Source organism: Humulus lupulus, chromosome 6, assembly GCF_963169125.1.
Source record: "Humulus lupulus chromosome 6, drHumLupu1.1, whole genome shotgun sequence".
Classification (NCBI taxonomy): Eukaryota; Viridiplantae; Streptophyta; class Magnoliopsida; order Rosales; family Cannabaceae; genus Humulus; species Humulus lupulus.
In genome coordinates, this window is record NC_084798.1 from 10,791,004 (window position 1) to 10,801,319 (window position 10,316).

Genomic DNA, 10,316 nt, shown 5'->3' on the forward strand with positions numbered 1-10,316 from the left:
TCTTGAATTAATTGATGGCTTCATACTTAATTTTGCTTTAAACATACATCATCAAACACTGATTTTTGGCAGTTTTTCTTTCTTTCTTTCTTTCGTTTAAATTACACTACAAAAAAAAAAAAAGATATACCGATAACACTATACCGAGAACACGTTCTCGGTATAGATAATTTAGAACCGCACCATATTTACGCGGTATTTTCATTTTAGTTTCTGTACCGAGGACCCTATACCGAGAATATGTTCTCGGTATAGGGTCTTTATAATCTTCATCTTCCCCAAACAGAGAGCTCATTCTCTCTAAAACAGAAAAAAAAAAACCCTCCGTTTTCTCCGCCCCCTTTTTCATTTTTTCGGTATTTCGGCCCCCAAAAGCTTTGGTTTTGGTCAAATCTTCCCTTCCAAAGAAGATTTAGGTAGCTATAAGGTCTATTAAGGTAAGCATTTACATATATTTCAGTTTTTTTTGTGTATAAATTTATCAATTTTTTTTCTTTCTGTTTTGGTCTTCTATAATGGGATTTTTGTTTGTTTATTTTCAGGTTTTGCATTGTTTACAAGCGGTTTTACAAGTATTTCGCATTTTCTTTGTAATTTTTTGGTTTTTTTTTATATTTTTTGCATAAATATATTTGGGGTTTTATGTATAATTTGTTTAATATTGTTAATATATTGTTATTTGTCATATTATATATATAATTTCTGATTATGTATTTAAAATAGGTAAGAATAATAATTAGTAATGAAAATTAGTTAAAAGTTTAGTGATATCCAATTTAGAGGAAATAATGTTGTGTAGTATTTTAGTAAAATACATATATAGTTTTAGTATTTAGTTAGTGTAATCATATGGATAAATAATTGATTTATTAGTATGAAAATTTATTAATTTAATAGTTTATTTTTTAGGTATATAATTTGACTTTTAGTTATAAAAATATGTTTGTATGAAAATATAATATTTGAGTGTTTGTTTTTTAAATTGGGTTAAATAATTTTAGTGTTAGATTATTAGATTTGGTTAATAAATTTTGATTATTAGAGTGAGTTTTGTTTATTTAATTTGAATTTTGTTGTTGCTGTTAATTTTTTATTCTTAGTGTTGATGAATATTGATGCTTTGTTTTTGTTGTTAATTTTTAGTAGAATTATGATATTTTAAATAGAAAATTGAATAATTAATAAAATTTAGCGTAATAATTAGAAATTATATAGTCATTTACAATGTATTTGTATTGCTTTGTGTATGTTCTGCGACTAGATATTTTTTTATGTGTTATTTGCAGGTTTTTAAATTTTGGGATATATGAAAATACTGTCGTTATACTGCCCAATTTTTTTATAGAATTAAAAGTACTCAATAAAATTTCTAATTTAAGAAATAGTGAATTGATAAGTTGTATAATATATTTTTAATTATGATTAAATAAAATTAACAATAACATTATGCAACCAAATTTTAATAAAAATAAACATTAATCTTGAAATTTTATTTAAATAAGTAATAAATCTTAAAGTAATTCTAACGATTTAAACAAATCTTAAAAAATTTGTGTAAATTTATAAAACTATTCAATAAAGCATAAGTAAAATATGTTATTTAATAAATACTGAATTAATATGTAAAAATAAAATTAACAATTATATTATTAGGAAACCAATTTTAAACACAATGTTAATCATTATTAAAATTAAAATTAATATTTGAAGTTAGAAAAAAATAAGTCAAATTTAAATAATTTTAATAATATTTACACTGAAATATATTATAGTTAGATATCATAAAACAACATAATTAACTTCAAAGAGCATAAGACATTAAAAAAAACATATTTAATTTTATTTGCTTTTTTCTTTGGTAATAAGAAATTATTACCAAAGATATGATAGTATTATTATCACCTAGTGATAATATTATATTTTTTTAGTGTTCATCACAAGAAGCCTTAGACCCGTTCAGAGAGGGTGAGTCATTGAAGACTCTTACATTTGCCTCTCTCTGAATTAGGACACACACACAAATTGATTGTAAGTTTGATGATTAGTGTTCCGTGCAGTGCTACATTCATACAATGTCGATCGACAAGAGCTTGATTAATTTGATAGATCGATTATCCGATGAGTATGAGGCTGGTGTGATTGATTTTCTCCAGAGAGCTCGGCAGTGCGTTGACTCAAGGGGATTGGTGAAATGTCCGTGTAGGAGGTGTGTCAACGTTGAATTTCAGACGATTGATGTATTAGAAAATCATCTCTTTGTAAATGGTTTTCTACGAAAATATACCAATTGGCATTGGCATAGAGAGGATGAAATAATACCAATGAGGAAAGTGATAGATCAAAATGATGAAGATGAAATGATGGATGTTCTCAATGATCTTATGCAAAATGACAATGACGAATATGAAGAGAATGAGCGCGATCAAGAGATACCTACAACAGACTACAGGGGTGGGCAACATTATAACGATTTGTTTGCTGAGATCGAAGCATTTGATGGAATGCTGGATTGTTACATGATGCATTTCCAGCCCCAAATAAGCTTCCAAAATCGCATTATGCAGCAAAAAGGTTGTTGCGGAAACTTGGATTGGGCTACGAGTCAATCCATGTCTGCAAGCATGATTGCGCACTGTTTTGGAAAGAACATGCTGGAAAAAGCAAATGTCCTGTTTGTGGGGAGGATCGATGGGTGGACAAGAACACCAAGAGAAAGAAAGTGCCTCATAAAGTGATGCGTTATTTTCCTTTAACCCCTAGGTTAATGCGAAAATATGCATCGAGGCACATTGCTCAACATATGAGATGGCATCACGAGCAACGTATAAAAGAAGATGGTGTATTGCGTCACTACAAGAAAAAATAGTATTCATAACACTTAAAAACTGCTAACCGGGACTATTGATAACACTTCTGAAAATGCTAACATTGCCCCTGTTATTAAAAGTCCAGTGTTTTCTATAACAGTATTTGAATGTTATGTTCAGTGTTATCTTAAACTATTCAATAACACATTTTTAGGTGCTATAATATTCAAATAATAACATTTAGATAGATTTTTTGGTTATAAATTTAAAGTTTAATCTTATACTTTTTTCATAACACTTTTCAACTGTTACATTTGATTATTTTTATAACATTTTTAGTTTGTTATATTATATAAACCATAACGATTTTTTACGCTTATAATATGTTTTTAAATCATAACATATAGTAATAAAATTTTAAATTTTATTTTGATAAGTATACTTATATGGTTTTTTTTTAATTAAAAGATTTTCATTATTGTATTTTGATAAAAAAAACTTCAAAATTAATCATAAAATGTAATTCTCAATAGATTGATAAACCATAAGTATTACATTAAACAATAACTAATTCAAACCATGAATGTGTCTACTTCATGAGATCTTAGTTCTAACTTAAGTTTGAAAGCATAACATAATAAAGTTATATAATCTTGAACAATTTTTACTTCAAAAATGAAAAATAGAAACATTACAAGATACACAAAAGTAAACCATGCGTAAAACTTGCTCCATCCTTCAATTCATCATCCTTTGTGCACTTGTCTTTGTTGTGAGTTCATTTGCTTAGCTACAACAAAATTTAAATAATTAATGCTTCAACTTAAAGTTATAGTAAACTAAAAGAGTACATAAAAAAAGTTAATTACCTAATTATAACTTTATCAGCTGGCCATGCAATTATACTACCTATAGCATCTTCTATAGTAGACATAACTGTTGAAGGCCTCCACAGAAATGCATCATTCTTTCTCACAAGATCTATCCCTACTTTCATAGCACTAGGCCCAAGAGGAACATGGTGAACCTCATCCTTTGGGTCACTTGAAATAAAATAACCTTCTGCAACAATTTCTCCAGATCCAATCCAATCTAATATTTTGCATCTAGAGCCATTGATTTTAATGCAGATATTAGTGAAATAACAACTATAATTGATACTACAACTCAAACTAATCCATACCTCTATAGGTGTTTGGCTAGAGTCAGAAAGTTTTAATGACAAACGTATGCCCCCAATCCCATCATAATAGAGAGGTACCTGCCAAGAAAGAGATGAGGTTAACCATACAATCTACAACACAAAAATTATTGGTGCTCACAGATTCATAAGTAAATTCACGAGATAAAAATATAAACAGAACCAATACAGGGGAATATTTATCCCCAAGAGATTAAAATGGCCATGACACTCACATGGCTTCAACAATAGTTGGGTATTTTTAGTTAATAAAATATCAAATATCAAATAGATCTTAATAAATACCTAAACTATAACCACTATAAAGAAAAAATAAACTTCATTCACACAAACCAAAAGAAACACAACTAATTGGGCTTCACATAAAGACACATAGATATTGAATAAAACATTTCACAAATCCAAATTTTTAGACAATCAACCCGAGCTCTAATTTTTTTTTTTTAATAATTGTCTACTCAAACTACTATTAACTAATCTCATAAAACTGTATTGCATTATTATTATTATTTGAAAAACAGAGAAGAAGATAAGACAATGTTAGCAGCATATACATATGTATGTATACGTTTTAGTATTGTTATTATTATTTGAAACTCTTGTTTTAGTGTGTACAAATTATATTTAAAAAGAAAGTCACCGCCCCTATAAATGTGCACAGCAAGCAAGAAAATCAGAAAATAAAAAAAACATAAATATATATTATTACATATATGGTGTATTCATATATCCACTTGATATCTTTTTGATAATTTTGTGTAGTGAAGAATGTTGATAATGCTATAGTTTGTGCTAATATAACTAGTTTTACCCAGGGTTGTACTGCAACAGTGCTTCTGGTATGGACTGATGGTGCTGAAAATTTCTTTGCACAATGTGCAAATGTGGGGGACTCGGCATGCGTTATGAAGTACGTATCATGTTATTTTTGTCTTCCTTAAATATATCTCTGTAAAATTAAAATATCATGAACCAACCCAACCAGTAATGAAATTCAAATAAATCACAAACTCAGACAAAATAAACTTAAGCAATTGATGAAACACATTAACGCACACATGATCATGACAATGAACTTATGATGTTTTAATACAGTTTAGTAACTACTTTCACGTATCATGTTATTTTTGTCTTCCTTAAATATATCTCTGTAAAATTATTATTGTTTAATTCTTATTAGATGTGGTCCAAATATAATTATAGAAGTACCTGCATTGTAATTTATACCAGCAGCATGATAATTTATACTGAATATGTTTAATTGTAGCAATGCCAATGGGAAACTGATTAAGATGACGGAGGACCATAGAGTAGCTAGTCATACTGAAAGACTGAGAATGGAAGAAAGAGGAGAGCCACTGAGAGATGGGGAAACACGACTATGCGGTACTTAAACTTCATTTTTTTGTTTTTGGACTACCATAATCTTAAGTAAAGAAGTAGTCACTTTTTGCCTCTTCTTCAGGCTTGAATCTTGCTCGGATGCTTGGAGACAAGTTTCTTAAAGAGCAAGATGCTCGGTTCAGTTCAGAACCATTTTATATATTGGTTCTAGTCTTTGTACTATTAGAAGGGATAATGGTTTTTGTACACAGTTATAGACAGACAGTTTCCTTCATGTTTATGTTTTTGGATCATAATTTTGATTCTATTTTCTAATATAAATTTCTAATTCTATTGTGACTATCAGTTTTTCTCTTTCTTTCCTTTGTGCCTAAATATAGTGAGGCTTGGACTCTACTTTGACTCTCAGATGATTCTCTTCTATGGATGAATATTCTGCTGAACTATAAAGGTGTGATTTAGTTTGGTTTTAGTATTTTAGCAGCTGACTATATAAGGTGTGATGCAACTGTAGTGGTTAAGATGTATATGAATTATAATGGGTTTCTTTTTATTAAATCCATAATAGTCTACTTATATGCACTGCAAATAACATATGCCCATGTATCAGAGCAATTACACTTGATAATTGAAATGATCTATTGCAACATCTAGGAACTACTATATAGGAAAAGTTTAAGCTGCTACATGTTGCAGTATCTGGTTATTCTAAAAATTACTAATACTATCTGTAGGAATTGGTTCGGTCAGCTATGGTGACCTGTTCATTTCAGTCACTAACAACTTAACTGTTTTACTCTTCTTAGTAATGTTAGTTAAGTATAATTGTCTATAAATAGACATTACATTGTACAGGTTACTTTTAATGACAATTTACATTGTATTAGCTCTGTAATCTTGTAAACAAATTGATATAGAAGGCTTTCAAGATTGTAATGTGGATTGATATTCAACAATAAAGAAAGTGGCTATTTCATTCAAATTCTCTTCTTCTTCTCACCTCTGTTTTTTAATTTTCTTTGTCTAAAGTTCTATAAGATTATTCTTAAGCTATTTGATCAATTGTATTTGATTAAGGATTCACAACACTATCAGCAGAGATGATTATAGTCATAATCATTTTGATCCATTTGCACTCAATACTTGTTATGCACATGTATTGAAGATCAAGTTAAAGTTTGAGCTAATGGGCCACACCGTTAATTGTTTTACGATGAGTAGTAGTTTGAGGAGTAAGAACCCATTGATGAGTATATAGAGAGAGAGATAAGACAGAAATATAATATTACTGAGAAAAGCTCCTATCTGTCCATACGAAATGGGGCTGAAAATGCAACTTATTCATTATCTTACTCCAAAGGTAACAACCTCATAACCAAATTCCATGACACCAGTTCACTAACATTTATTCTCTTCTCTTCATAGATTTTATTGGAAAAAAAAACTGGAATACCATAAAAAGTTTAGTTTCCTGGGATACAAACAGAACATTAAACTACCATGTGAAAATGACTTGTCTTGACCAGGGGAAAACTACAATAAAAAACTTCAGTTATTTGTATACTTTTTATATAGAAGAAATATATTTATTATGAGACTCTCTCTAATCTTTCTATTTAGTTATATAAATATTATATTCTTAATAATATTTTTTTTGATATAGTATTAATGTTTGTTTGTTTTGCATAATTTAATTGGGAATCGTATGAGTTATGATGATTTTTGTATATAAAGCTCGATCTTAACTCTGTTTTTGTTTTTGTTTTGTGGTGTCAGATATCTATCTGAGCTGCTTTCGGAGCGTCTCAAGCTCAGTCCATTTGTGGCTGTGCTTCCATATTGCTACAGGTTATTAAACTAGGGTGAGTTTAGGTTCTACAACAACATAGTTTTTAAGTGTGCCATTGTTACCCCACTTTTCCCAAAAATTAAGGGAAATTCTGATTTTTGGGATACTTTTTAATCTTCTGTGCTCATGGGGTTTCGATAAGAGTTAATAACATGTGAATATTGGAGCCATTGTGTCTTAATGGTGTGTAAAAATAAGTTAGTGTTAAAATCATTACTGAGTGACTTTTCTCTTGGACATGATTGCACAGGTTCTTGTAAACTCAATTTTGTATTCTATTCTTTCTTTTCTTTAGGAATATTCTGCTGTATTTCTGTTGGCCAGAAACGATCAAATTAGTAACTACTAAGTTAGCTAATTGGTGTCAGCACAGCAAAGTCAAGACACACTTTGCTGCTGCATTTTTCATGTTTAAAAGTTTGAAATTATTATTTTTTCCATTGGAAGTTCAATGAAGTGGCAAAGCAACTGTTTCTTTCTTTTCACTGAAAACAACAGCGTCAGATGTTTTCTCCCCATAATGGCTAGCATTCTTGTAGAGTAAAGAGGAGAAATCCATCTAATGTTAAAAGGGGAAGTTTGCCTAAAAAATATGCATATTAAAGGTGTTATTATGTTTTTCATTGAGGTTTCAGAATTTTGTTGTCTATATCATGTGAGTTACAATACATCTTGAGAGGAGTAGTATAATTTTTTTGGGGTTATTACTAATTACATGTTTCCTAGAACCTATATCATATTCCAATTGAGTTTTTTTTTCTTTTTCCTTTTCTCATAAATAGTTCTTTTGTTAATGGGATGTTACTCTTTCTTTTGTATTTGGTTTTTGATGTATATATTCAAACTAAAAAATTTTATGTACTGGACTTGCACTAAAAAATGTTTTACATTTTATTACCCAAGTTTTTGAATTGCAAGAAGCTATTTTTATAATTATTCTAGTACATTTCCCCACATGGGTTTGGATTCTACTTTCAAATTTCTGTGAGTTTTTGAAGTTTATTAGATATACATCAAATAACTAACAGAAAATCAGAAAACATTTCAGCCATATTTATTAACCAACCATCAATCATTATCAATTCAAAATATTCAAACAACACACAAGTTTTCTTCCTTATCTCGCTGCAGCACACAAATTTCTCAGAACCTACTTCACTAAGACACACAAGTTCTCAACCTTCCGTTATCACCGCAGCACACAATAATAATAATCTCAGGACCTACTTCACTATGGATGAATATCTAAGATATTCAAACTCCTCTAACATTTGCAAAATACTTTAACAAAAATAAAAGAGAACATACCTCTTGCAAACTGCTGCAAATAAAGTTCCTTCCAATTTGAAATCCAATGAAGCCACTAAAATGAAAGCAAAATTACATACCAATTAATAAACTATCAACATCATTCGACCTTTAATTAGGAGTCATCATTAAAAAAAATTACAACTCTTACAACCAAGAAACTATCCAAACCCACTATAGAGTCCTTGGAAACTAGAGCTCACAAAATAAAAAGAACAACAAAACTCTTAAATACAACGACAAGAGGCAGCAAAAGCAGCAGAAAAACTAAATTGAGAAAGAAATAAATAGAAACAGCCATTTACTTCTCACAGGGGAATGAAAAGTTAACTTTTTCTCTTTTGTGCAATGCACCCAGACATTTACTTGAGCCGTGAATTATATAAATTTGACCCACAATAAAACTCTCGATTACATAAATTCGTCTAATAGCTAAGCTATGTTCATAAAGATAATTTAAAAAAAGTGCTACAATATGAATTCTTTGATAATGAATAGGAAGCTAATTGCACGGAACAATTTTGCAGTGATCACAAGATGCATAACCAAGTTTTTCAAGTTTACAACTGAGATAAAAAAATCGTCAACTTTTGATGTGGTAGTGATATAATGGTATTTCCTCACCCTTAATTTAAATAACTAAGAAAAAAATATGATAATTTAATGAGGTAATACTTTGGTGGTGATTGAACATGTCCAGGAAAACATGGGTGGAAGGAGAATCATATCCCAATTTATTAATAAGAAAAAAACTAGTCTTTGCTAGAAATTTATTTTGCATCTATCTTGTGTTTAATATAAGAAAATAAAACCTAATAAGTACCAAGAATTTGAATAAATGTTTATGACAAACAAAAGTCAGTTGTCGTCGAGACAGTACCTGAGGCCTGAAGCATCAGACTGTAAAGAGGCCTCAATAGCAGCATCATTGTATTCAGTAACGGAGAAATTATTGGCTGGGTCTGGGGTGGAGTAAAGAATGGTACACTGCTCTCTTCTCGAGGTGGGAATTCAACTCCAGCAGCCTATGATATATATTTATACATAGATTACTTAGAATACTTTATTATAAAAGTGAGTTAAGAAATCAAAATAGGTTCCTTTCCAAATACTGTAGTAGCACATTAGCTATAAAAACTCTAAACAGAAAAAGGAACACATAGAAAATTATATATCTTAGTCTTTATGAAAGCAGGCATTTTTATTGAAACAGCATAGTTTCAACAAACATCACAGTTACAAGAAGAAAACCAATAACAGACCTAGAAGGCAAAAAAAAAACTCACCATTCTACTGGATAATCAATTCGAGCAATTTTTTAGATGAGCATAGCCAACATGAGAGTTTTCTGTATCAGACATATAAAGAGCATAGTAAAAGTGGATTCTTTCACTAAAATAATGTCACCTCTAAAATAAATATATAAAAGAAAATCTCATATGAAGAGTTAGGACTAGGGCTAGGATGATGAATCTTGAACGATATATGATGAGATAGATATATTTATATACATATATTTAGAGAGAGAGAGAGAGAGAGAGAGAGAGAGAGAGAGAGAGAGAGACCATGTTCCATTTGTAAAAAAAAGAAGTAAGGGCAACAAACAACCAACGGCTAACAGCAAGCCTCAAAAAAGGATGAACTACAATGCTTTTTTTTTTATCAAGAAGAAAGGATGAACTTCATTAATCAAACAAGCAAAGATACACACTAAACCAACTCAAACAACCAACGGCTAACAGCAAGCCTCAAAAAACAACTCACAGTAAGCTAAAAGAAAAACCAATACAAGGAAAAACAGAGCAGA

General features: G+C 29.7%; 1 long non-coding RNA gene across 1 annotated transcript; it reads right to left on the reverse strand.

The window, feature by feature from the left end:
- Positions 1 to 3,678: 3,678 nt before the first annotated feature.
- Positions 3,679 to 8,807, reverse strand: LOC133783784 (uncharacterized). Its single transcript, XR_009870958.1, has 3 exons — positions 8,510 to 8,807; positions 3,991 to 4,068; positions 3,679 to 3,899 (listed from the first exon to the last, which is right to left on the reverse strand). It is a non-coding gene; the product is annotated as an uncharacterized LOC133783784 (long non-coding RNA).
- Positions 8,808 to 10,316: the final 1,509 nt, after the last annotated feature.